This window comes from Teleopsis dalmanni, chromosome 2 (assembly GCF_002237135.1).
Source record: "Teleopsis dalmanni isolate 2A chromosome 2, ASM223713v2, whole genome shotgun sequence".
NCBI classification, from domain to species: Eukaryota; Metazoa; Arthropoda; class Insecta; order Diptera; family Diopsidae; genus Teleopsis; species Teleopsis dalmanni.
Genome location: NC_051847.1, coordinates 135,617,528 through 135,636,946, shown reverse-complemented (window position 1 = coordinate 135,636,946; position 19,419 = coordinate 135,617,528). Strand labels below are relative to the sequence as shown.

The 19,419-nt window shown below is 26.0% G+C and overlaps 2 protein-coding genes across 8 annotated transcripts in view; one reads left to right on the top strand and one right to left on the bottom strand.

The window, feature by feature from the left end:
- Window positions 1–19,419, top strand: part of LOC119675774 (octopamine receptor-like) — an 82,059-nt gene that overhangs the window by 22,357 nt on the left and 40,283 nt on the right. The window lies entirely within an intron of this gene.
- The window catches only part of LOC119680958 (afadin), a 100,298-nt gene that overhangs the window by 77,454 nt on the left and 3,425 nt on the right, over window positions 1–19,419 (bottom strand). The gene's annotated exons all lie outside the window — the stretch shown is intronic.

Here is a 19,419-nt window from a genome sequence, read left to right as displayed (position 1 = left end):
TTTTCTTACAATTAAGAGTCTAAGCTACATTAAAGGCAGTTATAAATATTTTATTTTCAAATTAATTCATATATAAATGTTGTGTGATAACAGTGTTCGCTCTTTAATAAAACCAAATAGGTATTTGGAAATGTGAACTGCGGTTTTGCGGAATTTGAGTTTTAATGTGAATTTCGGTATTGAATGAATTTTAAAAAATCTCTAGAATTACTTGGTAGTTGATAAACTATTTCAATGAGGCTATAGCAATATCATGTTTTCATTTTCACAAGTGGACTTAGAATATCATGTTTTCATTTTCAAGAGTGAACCTAGTTTCATAATAGATAATACTATAAATAAAGATTGCTATAAAAGCCATCGTTTGTGGTACATTGACAAAAACTTTTTCTTTATTTAATAATGCATTTTCTTAGTTACTTCAAATAAATTTTTTTTTTGTTCAATTTAAAACCATCAAATCTTAAACAAAGTCCTTATTCTTTCGACGCCATATAAAATAACTACATAACAGATTAGTTATGATTTGCAAAAATCATTATTTTCAACACACTATTAAACTGCTATAGGTAAAAATGTGAAAAATAAAGCTGAGGGAATATATTTCTCCAGTATTGTGCCCAATTAAGCTACAGTTGATGGCCACTATATAACACATAATTCAAACATAGATGATTAATCAGCTACTCTAGACATTGATTGTAGTTTATTTATTCGTTAAGCATTATTTTAGGAATAATATAAGATATACAGTTTTTTCTATATCAAACAAGGTATATATTCCTTTCGAAGGTATTTCCCAGATTGAATATTCGTGTACATAAACTAGTTTCTTGGTTTGTGTAATATTATTTTTTAATTACTTTTTTCAACACAAACATAAACACAAAAATGGTTAGTCCATAAAATGAACTAATTGACAGGTATCAGTATTCTCTAGTCCCTCCTATAAAATATGATAATAACCATAAGTTTGTTCAGAGTTGTATTACTTAGTAATATTGTTAATTTATCACCTTTAACTACATACTTAAGTTCTATGTTCTATGCATCACCTATTTATCTCTCATTTTGACCCATCAAATAACAATTCTTCCAATATAATACAATCTCATCTTTTTGTACTTTAATCAAAAGCACAAAATTTTGAATTGTAATCGTTTCCGGTTAAGTCTAACATGTTCACCAAAAAAAAGAAAAGGACCAAATCAAATGTTGTGTTCCACAAGCTTTTCACTTTCAATGTCATCACTTTTGGTTGGTCCATTGATGACAATAACAGACAATAACACTTTGTCAGTTGCTTTACTGTAAGCAAAGCGCACTTAAATGTCAAATGTTCAATGCATGTTGGAAGTTGTGGGAGGAAAGAAAATACACAGTAAGAAAAAAACTGAAGAAGGAAAATTGGACAAACTACAATCAAAAACTTGAAGAAAAAAATATAAATAAATAAGTAATATAAACAAAAGTGTAACTGAAAGGATAACGAGAATAATGATGACGACAAATTGACAGCGAGCGTCTCTGAGAGGTGTTAGTGGAACACTGCCGTTGGCATTTCGTTTTCAATGGCCCAGTCGAATGTAGGTGAAAAAAACACAAGGATATTTATTTTCATACATTTTTGGTCTATTATCAATGAGCTTTACTGAAATCTTTGAATTATATTGAGAATTATGTGCAGTACGACTGCTTGTTTGTATAGCCAACAATATAAACCGAGGCGATAAATTGGCATTAAATTGCACAAAAACTGTTTGTTTTTAATATAAAAGCAAATTATGCGATAAATTGCTAAAATAAATAGAAATCAAAATTTAACATTTGTGTAAATAAATATTGATAGAAATATAAGCAATTTAATTCGTGCTTAATTGGAGCATTACCACACTGAATTTGGTTTAGTTTAGAAACTGACCTATGACATTTTGACTTTCAAAGTTTTCAAAATTTATGAAATAGATACTTTTGAAAATGAAAATTTATGTAATAGGTCAAATTAAAAGTTAATTTGTTTGAAATTAAGGTCAAATGCTAGAATAATCTAAATGATTTCGTAATTACAAATGATTTATATATTTATATTATATTAATAGTGCGGCCGTCGCTAATCGCATCCAAAAAACAAGATACAAGCTTATGTGCGATTTAAAGTAGTATCGCAGTCTCGTAACCTCTCTACTCGGACAAAATTTAATATTTGTAACTCCAGCGTCAAATCGACGATGTTGTATGGGCGCAAGTCGTGGAAGAGATTGTCCAATCAATATCAGCGTCGATATATTTTGACCGAAACTATATCGAATAACATCTCAGAAGCGGCAAACCAAGAAGAAGGTTCTCAAGAGATATCCATGCGCAAGTTAAGCTGGTTAGACTACACATTACAAAAGCCTCAAGACGATATTACCCGCACAGCCGTAGTCTGGAATCCGCAGAGAAACCGACGAAGACGACAGCCGTCGCGTACATAACGCAGGCAATTTCGTCTCGAAGCTGCTAGGACTAAAAAAACCTGGTCCGAAGTGAAGGCGATTGCATCCAACATAGTGGAATGGAAGAATCTAATTGTGACCCTTAGGATCTACGGGAACTAATATATATAATATTAATAGGTTCTACAGATGCTAAAAACTGAAAATGGGTTTATTTCTAACATTATATCACTTTTGAAAACACTCAAAAACAACATACTACGCAAAGGCGTACCGTACTTGAGTATCACTTGATTTAACGCAAAGAAATGTGATTGACTATATTAACATCAGTGAAATTCAACAAAATCGAAACATAAAATAAAAAATGGAATAAATACTATAATATTCAAGGCAAGCGATCATGATTCAATGCTGGTGACTCTTCATAACAAATTCAAAGTCTAAATTGATGGTAAATAAGGTTATATTGAGTGTTAATTGGGATTGGAAGGGAACAGTCTATTATCAGCTGCTGCAGCCTGTTTACATTGTCCATCATGAAAATGCCAGAGCGCACACATCATTGATGACTCAGAATAAATTGATGGAACTAGTTTGTACACTTTAAATACATCCACCGTATAGTCTGGACCTCGAACTATTTGACTACCATTTGTTTGCGTTTCTGCAAAATTTTCTTATTGGTTAAAAATTGTCCAAATTTATCCAATTGACCAAGTTTTTCGCCGAAAAAACCACTAAAGTTCTATACTAATGGAATTATAAAGCTACCTGGAAAAATGAAAAAATTTCATAAATAATAATGGCCTAAATAAACTTATTAATTAGAGTTTGTTAAACTATTTGTTTATTTTTATTATTTGAAAGACAATACGAATAATAAAATAGATATATGTTTCGTTTGACTACGACTAGTACAAGTGCAGAGAACTATCAATGTTCAGTTGCTAAAGGCTTAGTGCTAATTTAGTAGATCTGAAGGCTTAATTCGTTTAAGCGTCCCCAGCAGGTCGAATGTAATACAGAGATGGTTGGGCAGTCTCGTTTGGATGCTGTTGTAACCGTTTTTGGTGTTTTACCGCAAATTTTTGAATTACTGCATCTACAGATTCGATCTTCAACTCCCAATGGAGGTCAGTATTCCTATCGAACTACGGAGTATTGACTAGATATCTTAGGACTTCGTTTTGGAAATTTTGAATAATTTGAATGGACGATTTGGCGCACACCGGCGTTAAGCTTTGCTTGTATATTATTAATTTGTTGCTTAAAGATACGGGTGATTTTTTTCCAAGAAGTCAATATAATTTTTTAATTTATTAAACTTGAAAATTAATTATCAATAAAGAAAATTGTGTTTAAAAATGTCCCAAAAAACGGTGGAAACATATTTATCACTTCTAATTGTTTATGCAAAAATTATCGTGGCTTAAATATTGGTCTAATACCGTGTGTGCAATAAAGCAATAGCTGCTAATTCTCAACAAATCATTAAATCATGGTCAGGAATTAAGGAATAAATTATTTTAAGGTTGACAGCATGTAATTATTTCATTTTAAAGTGTAAAATTTTAGTGGTTTGTTAATAATTAAAAACCCATTTGTGTTATAAACCTGGAATGTGTAGCCACGCACAAGATATTAATGAATACTTTTTTTCCGAAGGTTGGTAGCATTGTTTCCCTGTAGTTAATAAAGTTAGGTTATAAACACGAAACGTTCTAAACACTTTACACCTAAGATAATACAAAACAAATTATTTCGTAAGATTAATAACAATAGCAGTGTTCGTGACATTGTGTCCATTGATAAAGTATTGTATCTTGCCCTAACCATACTCGTATCACCGAAGGATATTTCTCTCTTTAGCTGTAATGAGTAAAGTTTTAATTTTTTGTAGATCGATGTCTGACTATTTTCATTTGTAAATCAACTCTTTATGGAAAATTCTTCTCCTTTATTGTATAAAGCAGCACATTCCTCAAGAATATATAAGGAATATGTGTCTTCCATACAAAGTCTCTATTCGTCAGTTGTCGAAAGTCCTAACCGCATCTTATGCTTTTTTCTTAGAAGTTTGTAACCGGTTATCTTTTCAATCATTATTTTCAAGTCTGATCTATATATGTAGTTCCTATATGAGTGATTCAGGAAAAACAGTTTTATACAGCGAGAATATTGTCGATATTAAAACCGACACCAAATTTAACAATTTTATGTCAAAATGTTATCTTTATTGAAGTATAACAATTATGTCTGTTAGATGAGTTATAAATTATTAAACAACTTTTTGTTGGTAGAGCTAAAATAGTGGTTGTTACAGTATTTTCAAACAACTGTTAGAGAAAAGATATTAAATAGAAATTTTTTAATATTGTGGAGTTTGACTATTAATCGATTTCAGTATCAATTTATTTATACCACTTTTATATTTAATTTTTAGTCCTGAGCTATTCATTTCAATATCGAAAAACCTTTCACCATCAAATAGTATAACATACTAACCTTGACTTATAGGGATTAGGTATTGTATGTTTGGTAATTAAAATTATATTTAGAAGAATATAGAATATTTGTTAGTAAGTTCTTGCATAATTCATGAATGTTGAGCTAAAATTTGATAGTAAATATGGCATTATTCTTTAAAGTGAAGTGTTAACCAAAAGAAGATCGAAGTTATGTTAAGCGTTTTTGATAGTATAGTTTCCATGGCTCCCATCAGAAGAATTGAAAACAATATAATTGCATTTTTTTTTCATTTTTAATTACCTTTATAGATTAAGATTCGGACTTCACCGTGAAAAATTGTTTGTCATGTGAATGATAATCACCTATTTGCAGTAAGTTTTATTATTAACTATATATGAAAATATTTGAATAATTAAGAGATGCTATTTCTTTCAATATTGTACTAATCGTACTCAATAAGAACTAATAAATGACTATAGTTCTAGTTTGCACATAAAATAATATACTTATAGTTATATAATTAGGTAATGTATTAAATGCTTTAAAACAAAAGTAATAGCTGGTGGTATTAAATAATTATTAACAAAATCTGGGTATGAAACTTGCTAACAAATTAAGTTCATAACACCTTAAAAGTGTTTATGAAATGTAGTTATGCATCTTTAGAAAAGTTGAAAATCTTTATCCAAAATTGAGCAATTGAATTTGATTTTAAGTGACCCAACTCATGGTGTACTTAAAAAATAAATTTTAAGTAACACATTTGTAACTGCATCTCCAGCTTTTGAGATGCTTATAGTTTACTTGCATAAAAGTGAAAAATAGATATACAAAATCATATACAAAATCATAATAAGAACATTATAATTGCTTTAAAATTTTTTTAAAAAAATATTTTTAAATAAAATATCTGTACCATTGAATTTTGCTATAGTAAATATAAGTGAAATTCACTGAAGCGAAACTGTACTCGTAAATTAATTTTCAAAGTAATTTATTCGTAGCAAACATTTCAACTGTTGGAAGACTAATAAACCAAATTACTAGTAATTACCGATGGCAGTGGTGACATTTCTTGTATAAATATTTGTATGGGTTAGATTAAAAGACATAGATGACCGAACGCTTTAAGGAAATAAATATGTTTCTGTCATGAAGATAATAATGATCAATTACGGTATAATAACCATAACAAAAGATTTATTTTAGTGCAACACATAAAAACATATACGTACAAGAAAAAAAAAACAACAAATCAAAATTGATGGATTGAACGAAAATTTAATTTATCAATGATAAATTGTAGTCAAAGGTCATTGCAAGGATTTTTTTGTATATTTTATCAGAAGATTGTAATTGTCGATTTGTTTTATATTGAAAATAACTTAAGGAGTGAAAAAATTCAATATTTCAACAAAAAATAAAAGTATATCTGAAAAGGATGAAAACTTTAATCAATTATTATAAAAAAAAAATAATATTTAAAAATCTTTATTTATCAAACATTAAAGTTAATGTATAAATGAATAAAACAAATAAAATGTTTAATTACTAATTAAAATTTACTTGATAATGCGCTATCAGAAATAACTGCATACGTTTTTCAAATAAAATTAAAATCATATGGGTCAATTGTGTATGGGACATTCTAAGCTTTTTCGTAAACACCTTTTGAGTGGCGATCAGCCATCAAACTGTTGTAATAGCACACCATTCATAGATGATATACTTAACGATTGCCTTTCTTTTGATTCTATTCGTAGTAATATATTTTTTTTAAACATCTTATCTACCAAGTTATTAATAAACAATTACCGTTAAAAATATACTTTTTATGATATATAAATATAATAATGCCTGTAATCTATTCAATAAAATTTAATTTGTAATATTCGAGCTGAAGGGCCGGGCAACTATTACTCGTTTTTCCTTTCTTGGTTATAATATTTTATATTTTGTAATTAAATATAATAAATAAACAAAAAAAATATTTAATAACTTTATTTCAATATATAATTAGTGGATCAATATACTGTTACTTTATATTTTTTATTCTATAGGTACTGAATTTTTTCAACACACGAAAAAAAATTGTTGAAAATATTCTCAAATTCATTCTGAACTTTTGCTACGACCGCTATGTTCGGGTAATAATCTGCAAAGTTTTAATGGATTCACAGAAATGGATTTTCTTGAGAACTTTAATACTCTGGTATTAATTAGCACTAAATTTTGCTTGCAAAATGTTTCACATTAATAGAGAGAGCGGACTTCCATGTAGTCGCCATGGAGAACCTTATACTTTCGAAAGAATTGTGGAACGTCGTTTTTCAACCATTGCCTCATACTAAAGTGTTTGGTTATCTACGTCTACAATAGATACTTACAAACATATTAACTTTGACACGAAAACATTAACTGTGAATGAACATTCACTTATACAACCATCCAAACCAACTATTGTGACCACTCCAATGCCTAAAATTCATATGATTTTGATAAGTAAATCCAATTATTTTATTTGTTTATGAATTCAACAATTTGATTTGAATTTTCGGTATCAAAGAACATGATTTTTTCAATCGATCTAATCAGAGATGATATTATTTGAAATGAGTTAGTTTGACTGGTTAAATCTTGAGTTTCTGGAATTTATAAGGCTTCTAAGCTAAGCTTTGTGGTCTCTTTTGTTATGTTCGTTATACGGTTGTTTTCGAAATGTTGAGATGAGCAGACATTTATGTTTTATAGGAGCACATATACGGTTCCATTTGAGACTTAAATTTTCGAACCATTTTTCCCGCAGATGTAGACTGCAGTTCCAACCACTACAATAGACTTTTGCAAGATTTCTAGTTTATTATTTATTATTATTTTTATCGAATTGTTTAGCGCTAAAATACTGCTATATTACAATTATAAATATTAAATGCTTAAATTAATATATATTAGATAAAATTTATTTTTTATATTAAACTCTTCCAACAAAAGGTAAGAGTTTAATATATTAATTAATATAGTAATTTTATATTGAAATTTGATGCCGTTTCATTTAATAGACAACGTCCTGTTTTTATAATATTTATTTATTAATTATTTTGAAAATATTCTGTAGGAGTATTTAAAAGGCATATTTGTTACATTTTAATACCATAAAACACTGTTCTTTTTCCACCTACTTAACAAAAATTTTTTTAAGTATTTACATGGAATTTATTTCATAAATAAAAAACAGTATATAATTTATATGTATAAAACACGCGATGTATCTAAATACATTAAAAAGAAATTTTTTTAAAGTCCTTCAAAAGTCCACACTTTTGCAAGTATGACGTATGCGGGTATATTCAACTCAATATCTAATATACAAACAATTATCAGTATTTTTCGTTTAAACTTAAAGAGTTCTTATAATATATTTTATAATAATAATAAAATCTATAAATAAATATCACTCATACGTCACGGCCTTTCTCACTAAAATATTTTTTATTTTATTTTCATTTTAACCTTAGTAAGCTCAGTTTTTTGTAAAAATATTTAAAAATGTTAAGAAATACATAGGAATTATTAAGACGAAGCCAATGAAGAAAGAAATGGAGTACGATAGTCTGTTAATTTATTAATAGAAATGCATTCAAATAGTTTATATAATGTATAAAGAAATGAGTTCTACTTTAAACAAAAAAAAAAAATAAATAAAATTCTATTGAAACTGAAAAAAAATTATTATTCGTTAAAAAAAGTTATCAATATTTAATATAGGGATATCTAAATATTAACTCAAAAAATGTGGAAAATAAATATCAATTTCCATGCAAATCCTTTCAAATTTATATGAGATAATTTTATAAAAATAGGAGATATTAAAAATTGATACCAGAAAACGAATGAAAGCTATGGTTTTTAGCAATATTTTCGAAGTTCAAATACATTCTTCTAACTCTAAACTAGAAAAATATTACACAGCAACTATCAACAAATTTATATCTAATTATAATAAATAAACATTCATAAAATAATTTATGTATTTTATGTGTTTAATTCAGTTGTGCTTTTCTCTTTATAGGTACGTTTATGTAAAAAAATGTATACAACATTTCTTAAGATAAATTCTTTATATTTGTTCTACATAGTATTTGGTTAATTTTAAAATTGTAAAAAAACGTGATTGCTATAAGAAAAAAACGCTAAAACGTAGTAGTTTTTACTCAATTTATTTCATTCTTTATTCGAAAAATTAATTTAACTCTCACTTTATTTTATTTTTTAGTAAAATAATATATTTAAATTATTTGAATATATCAAATATTGGCTTTAAATCAACTGTTTTACGTTCTTGAAAATTATTGTCATAATTTTTTAATTATTTACTTATATGTCATCTACTATATTAACAAATACTTTAAATTCTAACCCTTTATACTAGAATAAGCATACGAGCAGTCCCATGCAATAGAAGAAGAAATTATCTTTAGGAATGCAATGCAGAGAAAAGCATTACTCTGATAGTCTGTATTAAGAAATGTCTTTCTGTTGATTCTGTGTTTTAATTATAATATGTATATGAGCCCCGCTGTGGTTCACATAAGATGCTGACCTGTGTCAATTATATACTACATAAAATAAACCTAAACACCATAAATACCCGTAATATTTAGATAGATAACCTGTTTCACAAATATTGTCCTCAAAGATATGTAGTAATTATTATTTATTTATTCAAACGTTAAAGGAAAGAATCCTTAATATACGAAACATAGATCGTTCTCATGTTTGTTTTATGCTTTGTACTTTTCCATAAATTATGTATTATAAAAATATTATCATATACTTATTTATTTTCAAAAAATTTATCATATAAATAAAAAAATTTTTATTAAAAGCATAATATCAATTAAATTATATTTTTCATGAATTATAAAAATTGATTGAATATTAAGCCAAATTGGTGAACTGATCACTTATGATCGACATCAATTTAAAAAATCTACATAAAAAAAAAATAATCACTTTATAATACGGAGCACAGAGAAACACTGTTTAGATTAAAATCTATAAGTATAAGAGTTTTAATCTTACACTAGATCATTTGACAAGATATTATTTATATCTTATTTATTTGACAAGATAGATTTAAAAAAATAATAATAAAATAGAGTGGATGAGATAACAAAATTCATTTAAATAAAAAGCCAAATGAGGGATAAGTATAGTATGTACTTTAATAGAATAGTAAAAATAGCATATGTAAAAGAATCGATAAGAATAAAAACTAGAACAAAAATACAAGGATATTCGCGAAAAGATATATCAAAAGTTTGGTTGACACTTATCATACAATTATTATTTATTATACCTAACTAGTATCTAACTTGCTTTAACATATTGTAAAATGATGTATAACAGCACTTATTTATTGCTTTATTTAATTTTGAATCAAAATTGCAAGTTATATTTAATTTAAAATCTTTTTATATGTCTGATAGAAGGCATTCACTTGTCTCTATGTAAATAAAAAATGAAATGAATAAATATTGCTAAATATTATTATTTCCAATCCTCATTCTTTGTTTCAGGTGAAAAAAAAAACATTAACATAAGTTGTGTATTTAAATCATGTTAAAAAAATTAAAATTTGCTACTGATTTCTTTTCTTATATATTTTATAGCATGCACATCTTAATAAATATACATTTTTGTTCACTTTGATTGAACTTTGTTAATTAGTTTACATTCTCAGCTATGAAAATAGTATAATAAAATTATTAAATATAATATATTTCAAATAAGAAAATACTACAGAGATTTATTTTATTACTTAATAATAAAATTGGGTTTGAGACTATAATAAAAAAATGTAAACGAATCGGAGAAAATAAAAAAAGTATCTACAAAAATATAAATTTATTTTACTATAAAAAATTACTGAACATTAAGCGAGTTTTAATAACTTTTTTAATCAACATAAAAAAATTAACTTATAGCGTTGTATATGCACTTACGTCTTATGCCCCAATCCATCATTTTGAAGCTTTATTTGTAACAAATTCCAAATGGTGTACATCAATTTTTAATTAAATTATTTGATATTTACAGACACAATCTGAAATTTCACACATCTGCAACCGCACATAACTTTAATGAGCCAATTAAAATTGCAACCATATGAACTAATCAACAGAAATCAACACGCTTCAGATGAATGTAAAATTTATGATTAAAAATTGACTAATAACGGCCGCACATTTCCGGTTAACCCTATTGCTTTAGATACTTTGTGTACGAGTACATTGAAGGTACGTGGTATACAGAAAATAATTTGAATTTTTACAAAAGAAAAACCAATAAATCTCGCGCAGAGTATAGAAAATTAAAACAAAATAACAAATCAAATTGAAGTCATCTCAAAGTTATATGAAAAATTTTTGAAACACGTTTAAAGCTTAACACATTCGAAAGTTGATAAGAAACTCTATCCGAAACTGACAAAACTGGTGCTTACAGGAGCACCGTCACTACATAACTGTGATAACGCTAAGAGCATAAACCGAACTGTGTCAATGTTGAGTGAGTGAATGAAAATCGACCGTACACCAACAAAACTTCAGCGTGAATGACACAGAGGAAAAGTCCTTGCCGCTACAATAGTACGTTCACATAGATTCAGTTTGTATATAAATTTATGGTACACACTCCGTAGACGAAATGCTACGAATGTAAAGCTCGAACAAACGAATAAATTTTTTGTTGGTGTAGCCAAAAGGCATTTAGACAATATACCGAAAATAAAAAAATTATATGAATAAAATTCCCAAAATATATTTCAAAAACTGAGAGCTTCTCTCTAAGCACTGAAAGAAAACTTCTAACATTTCTCTTTGGGAAGTAACCAAAACAGTATTAACCTTAAATATAATAAAATTTTAAACGTTAAGGTGAATACGAAAGCATGCATTATACACAAGCATATACCTAAATTTATGAGATAAAAACTTGTGATATGATTTCGACAATTCCACTATAACCACTTCATCATACTGGTGTTTATTTTACATGAAGAGGGCAAACATTTTGGGTATGAGGTAATATAATAAATTTCAGCTTTTCCGTTTTTAAAGAAATTGCGTTATATATGTTAGAAGAAATATAAACTACTAGAATAATAATAACAGTAGGGGGAACTAATTTAAATAGCCTCTTGCCTTATTATTATTGATATAAGGCTTAAATTATAAGTTTTTATTTCATAAGTTAATACAATAAGCATATTTTCTATTTAACAATTAACACCGTCCATAGATATTCAAAGCATTAGAAATCACAAGGTTTTAATTTTTTTTGTTTTTGTTCAAATTTTAGGCTATCAAGATCTACATCAGTGTTTCTTAATTTGAAATGTACTGTGGGTCGAAAAGATATTCAATATGTTTTACAAGAACCGTTAAAGTATTCAATGAGTTTTGACAGAAAGACACCAATATTTTTCAAAAAAGAAAAATTTGTTCTTAAATGTAATTATTTACAAACCGGTAAGTTTGTAGGTATGATCTACAATTTTGTTTGTATTTCATTTATTGTTGAATTACGGTATCTTTTAGGCGTCTTGTTAGGCTTGTGAAATATAAATATAATATATATATGTATATGTAATATATATATATATATGTTTTAAAAGTAGGGTGGAATAAATTATGCTGTCAACCATTTTATATTTAAAACAATCATTAATATTGCTTAGCATAAGTCATATGCTTTTCCTAATATTTCAACAATCTTTCTAATAGTAATTCTTCCATTAGAGCACACAATTCGTTTAATGTTTTCCACTTTAACATCATATTTCAACAATCTTTCTAATAGTAATTCTTCCATTAGAGCACACAATTCGTTTAATGTTTTCCACTTTAACATCATTGAAAGATGTATTAGGACATCCAGATATTGAGTCTTCTTCAATTTCTTTTCGACTAATGTTCAGTATCTGTACCATTTATAAAGTTGGTACATAGATCATTGTGAGATCTTTACTTTGATATCATTTTTTACACCCCTCATACCATCATATCATATCATATATTATAAATATTATAATATTAAATAATGTTATAACCAAACATTTCACAATAAATCGGGTTAAAAGTACAGTATATATGTGCATTTTTATACAAAGAACAAAAAACTATTATTTAATACTATTTTAAATCGTTATTACATTTGATTGGAATGATGCTAGGCTGGAAGAACAGATTTAGACTAAGACCAATTTCAAAATATTATTTTTATTACACCTTAAGGGATAAAACTTATAAAGTTAATTTATAACTATTCCAAATAATTTGCAGGAAATCTGAAACAGTTCTAAATCATAACAAGGTACTCCAGAAATTAAGTATACCAATCAAATAAGTAGTTGATGGATTGTATATCTAAAAGCTGAAAGTGATAGATATGATGTGAAAGCACATACAATTTTGTGTTGATATCTTTTTAGATAAGAATGTTTTAGTTATGTATACGAGTACAGGTTAGGGTTATTTTAGAACATGTGCACGTAGAAAATATGTTTGTTATTTTTACGTTTTAATTAATTTATGTCAGTTTTTGATAGTGGCGAGATTTATTAAATTTAATAAAGTAAACTGAAACGTGCTTCGGTCTTTAAAGATAATTCAGTTAAGATAGTACTGTTTCGTCACATTTCATCCCTCAACATTTTTGTTAATAGTACAAAAGTTTTCATAAGATAATAAAAAAAAAATTAAAAAAAAGAAATATAAAAGAATGTTGTTTTTAATATTAATTTTTGTTTGCTAAACAAGAAGTAAGTAAAGACATTTAGTATTACGTATTAAATAATCTTATAAGTATAGTTTAACTAGATAAAATTATCATAATAGTAACTATAATTATTATTACAGTTATTTAACTTTCTGTTTGGGGTCATTCTTGTTTCTACATTAATATTATTTGTTTTTGGTAAGAAGAATTTAATGCTTTTTTTAATTGGTTATCAACATTAACCAATTGATTTCATTGATTCCAGAAATGATTATTACATCAGCACTAATCGTCATTGACGATCGAGTGATTTTTTGTAAAATATATGCCTTAAATAATTTTTAAAGAAATTTTTCTTTAGATTGGTAACATATTTAAAATATCGTAGGTAACTGATCCAATGCACTTATACTGGTGTTTTAAAATGCTACTAGCATTACACTATTTGAGCAGTTTAAGTATTCTATAATTCGAATATAGAGATTGAAATTTTCAAATATTCGGAAATGCTTGAGATACTCTAGCAGCAAATATGGTTTGTTTATCATTTTATTTCCGTTTTGTTTTATACAAATACGCATAATCGGTGGTATTTACGTTCCATATTAGTGTTTATGGATGACCATACAGTATTATCCCTGGTGTTGTGATCTTTGATGAACTCAGTATATCAAAATGTTATTACAGAATTAAGTTTATCAACTTTAAAAACTTCTTTGGATCTATAATTTAAAATCACCTGGTTAAATAATTGAAACCTAGTTTCAATACTAAAATATAAAAGCACACCCTCAAATGTCGGTTTTAGTAACTTTAATATCAAGGGCGTTTCACGGTCTAGAAAAATATTTTAATTTGCATAATTTTGAATTTAAAGATAAAGTCAAAATCATTGATGTAGCCATAAAGTTTCATTCGACAGTTCCTCAAAAAACCTCGGAAAATTTTATCGGTATGCACCTATATCGTAGACTGTCATGAAAGAATTTAAAATTTAAAAACGAAACGAATGCACTGACAGTTAAGTCACAAATTCCGAACCAGTCTAGAAAATAAAGTGCGCAATTACAAAGCTTGTATGGCCGTATGGTAAGCAATAAAGAGGGACGCAACTAATTATAGTACTGAAGTTTTTGAATATTTGCAGAAAAAATTCACTGCGAACTATAGTTAATGCTCAATTCTATGCTTCTAATAAAAATTAACACAAAAATTTCAACATTTAAAGATAACAGTTTAACTATAAGAAAACTTGAAAGATCCCAAGTACCTGATCTGACGAATAAATTGTAGAGTTTTAAATAAACATACTTTCAAGGCAACAGACAACATAAGTAGAATATAATAGTTAGTTTAAAAGCTTAGTTTTCCTGTCATTTCGAAGTTGTGAAAAGAATTTATTTATGTATTTCTTTAGAACAGATTGTAAATAAGTTATATGCATATAAAATATGTACTTATAAGCAATGACAAATTGAATTAATAAAATACAGTGCCACTATACTGCATATTGCAATTCATAGTTTATTGTATAAATAAATAATGAAATGTATGGATTATGAAAGCATACTGAACAATGATGTCAATTGACATTATTAAGATACAATTTTAAAAATATTATTTTGTTTAACTTTTGGATATTATATATATTGAAAATCTGCCCGGCTCTTTTTATTTAAAATACTTTAAGTATCTAAAATGCTGAAGTATTCTACAACTTAAAAAATATATTTGTTTAACTTTTGGATATTATATATATATATATATTGAAAAGCTGTCCGGTTCATTTTTTTGAAAATACTTTAAGTATCTAAAGTGCTAAAGTATTCTACTGAGTAAATAATAGAATGTATAGATTATTAAAGGAATGATATCAATTGCATGATATTATTGACATCCAACTTTAAAAATATATTTTTCTTCATCTTTCGGATATTATATTATATTATATTATATTATATTATATTATATTATATTATATTATATTATATTATATTATATTATATTATATTATATTATATATACTATATTATATATATTATATATGTATATTATATTAAGAAGCTGTCCGGCCAATTTTATTAAAAAGACTTTAAGTATTTAAATTATTCTTAAGTAAATAATAGAATGTATAGATTATTGAAGCATACTGAAGAATGATGCCAATTGCATGACATTATTGAGATACAACGTTATAAATAACATTTTTGTTTAACTTATTATATATTTATGTATTATATTGAAAAGTTTCCGGCTCATTTCATTAAAAAGATTTTAAGTATCTTTTAATATATCATTGTACCATTCTTAAACTTTTATACTGAATAAAAATAATATAGAAAATGTTTTAAATTTAATTTTTGTTTTTAACAGAAAAAAAGTATGTACCAACAATAAATTATTTCAAAAAACCATTGATGATGATGATAGGTACTCGACAATATACTCAAAACAACCGTATGGTCAGTCAAAAATTTAATTAATTAAAAATAATAAAATTTTGTTGTTGCAATTCACTACTGTTCGAAAAAGATCTCCATAAAAAATGTTTATAATTCTGTTTAATGAATAAAAGCTTTTCGTTAACTGCCTCCTGAGACTTTGCGTTAAAATTAATTAATTACTTTTGGTTCGACTCATAATCTCATAAAAATTTACCACAAAAACGCGACAATATAAACTACAAATTGTGTAAATAATAAATTATTACATGTAAATACCTAAATGTGTACTTTGTGAAATCAAATATAAATGACATGCCAAATAATAATACTTGTGCATATCCATACATAAACCGCTTAACTAAATCCTTATTAACTCCCCTGTGGCTTGTACGAGGATACGCTTCCATTGATATTCCGCGTAAGCGCTTTTTATAATGGGCATAAAAAATTTTAAATGCCGCAACATGTGGCATTCGGGAGGATTGTTTACAATTTTAGTTCAAACGGTGCGGAAGGACATTCAGAAATTGTGAAAACACAAAAGTGTAAAATGTTAAAGAGATGTAAATTCGCTCTCCATTAGGCTTAATAATGTTATTCAAACAATTTCATACTCTTCTTATGTCTAAAGGCTCTGTCTGTAAACATTTTTGTATCTTTAATGTTATTTAAATATCAATCAGCTGGGTTTATATGTGTTTGTGTTTGTTGTTCTTCTTAGTGTAATTTGCCCTGTGGGCTATTGACGGTGAGGGTGGCATAATTGTTATGCTGTAATATCCATTTTTTTTATTTTTGGATTCTTTCCGAGAGAAACAATTATTTACAGCAACAAATGGCAAATTATTCTTAAAGGACATGCGCATACCTAAGGTTCAAGTTCTTAGTGTGGCCTTTAATATGAATCAGCTGTTTATATTTATGATTAATTCCAGTACACAGTGAAAAAAATTAAAGTTGCATGTACAAAACATTCAAATTATTTCCAGGGAGTAAACAATTCAAAAAATATAATAAATTAATTTTAAGGCATTTACAAAGTATTTGATATATAAAAACAAGAAAATGTTTTAGTTTGTATTTATTTAATAGTTCGTTCATAGTTATTACTATAAATCGATTTGTTTTATTTTTGATTTTTCTTGATTTTATTATATACAAAAATTTATTAGGTCTGACAAAACCTAAGTGTGGTTGCTAAATTACCTATTTAAATTCCTTTAATATAAAAGTCTAATATAATACAACTCTATGTTTATAATTCTAAAAAATATAGTATTATGATTTAAGTACTATAACAATTTCATCGGTATTATTACAGTTAAAATTGAAATAAATTCAAATTTCAAATTATGCACAAAGTTCATAATAATTATCGAAGGAAACCTATTATTACAGTTCAAATTGAAATAAATTCAAATTTCAAATTATGCACAAAGTTCATAATAATTATCGAAGGAAACCTATAATGTCTATTTCATTTACGTTCGAGATATAATAGAATTAGTAAAATTGTATTGTAAACATTAAATTATTTAATATTCTCTAGAATATTCTTTTATATATATAATTTTTTTTATAAATATAAATTATATATTAAGTTTATTTAAAATCGTGTAAATTACTAAGGTGTTTATCACATTTTCAGCTTACAAGCCAATCGTTATCAATTATGACCAATAATTTTCAAAAAACTTGTCAATGATAGAAATAACATTTAAGTCATAAAATATTGATCATGGATGCCATATAGTTTTTGGGAACTATAGTTGTATATTGAACAACTTAAGTGTATTCCTTTATTTTATAGAAAGTGGGAATTTTCATAAAGGGTATACTCAGATAAGATATAAAATATAGGATCCAATAAACTCAGACGTATAAATACTTATCTAAATAATCTACAACATATTTATACCTACAAAATTTATATATGTATATATATTCATAATCATTATATAAAAAACAAATTAATTTATAACAAAAAATAAAATAAGAAGTTACGCTTACATACTTTCTTTATATATACATATGTTGAAACTTTTGGCATTGTCATTAATTATTAACTGCTAAATTTTTTATAGAGTACTGCGACCTCATTAAGTAATAATGAGGTAAGCTTAACACAATTTCACTAACAAACTTTATTTATAAGTTTATATTTATTATAAATATATAAAAGGTATATAGAAAATATTTTTGGGTTACATAGGATAAACACCAATATAGAGTAGTTCAATATATTAATATTTCCTTGGCAACATATTATTTATTTATTTATACATAACATTTAGCGAATGCGAATTTGTGACAAAATCTACACCTAATAAATTGAATTTATTTGTTTTTCTCAGAATTTCAAGATAATTTACATAAATATATAACCAAAAAAGCTTTTTTTTAGAAATATATAATAATAAAATAAATATGATGGATAATTAAATATATAGATGAATAAAAAATACTGATTAAACTAATTAATAATAAAAAAAAAATTAAATAGTCTATATGCACTTACGAAGCTTATCGCAGACCTCTTTAGTCGCAATTTGAGGCATTGGAATTAATTTATTTTACTTTTTTTTTATTTTATTTAATTTTTATTTAATATTTAAGATATATAACAAGTTATAAGGGATGTTTACTTTTATTTGCGATCTTATTAAGGGACAATCTTTATATATAAATATATTAGTAATGTACTTTATAACCTTACAAAAAAATTCATATTAAAAATTTAAATTTAATTTAAAAAATTCAAATATATACGTATAAAATATTTCTGATTTATTTTCTGTTATATTTCTAAGATTCACTATTTACATATACATATATATTTACACATTCATTTTATTCACTTATCACTAATTTTATATTAATTGATTTTTTAAAAATCAAATTTCCTTTATATTAATTACATATATTTATTCGGAACAGCTCGGAATTCAGTTTTTAATAGTCATATTTTTAGTTAATAAATTTATAAATAATAAAATGGTCCAACAAAATTCAGTTTAAGAATGTTGAAATATTTTTATTTTGAAAAGTATAAATTACTTTCTGAAATATTTTATTAATATTAAATCATTTGAAATACCAAAAGTATTTCATGTTCTGATATGCACGTTTTGGAATTCGTTTTAACACTAACTTAAATAAAAATTCTAGCCGCCATAGCATAAATACATAGAAAGTAAACTAAGGATCCCATATTCTCAAGGTAAGCAGGATACTTGGTTAGTTATGGTATGTCTAGTCATAGTTATTGACAAAACATTCACTAA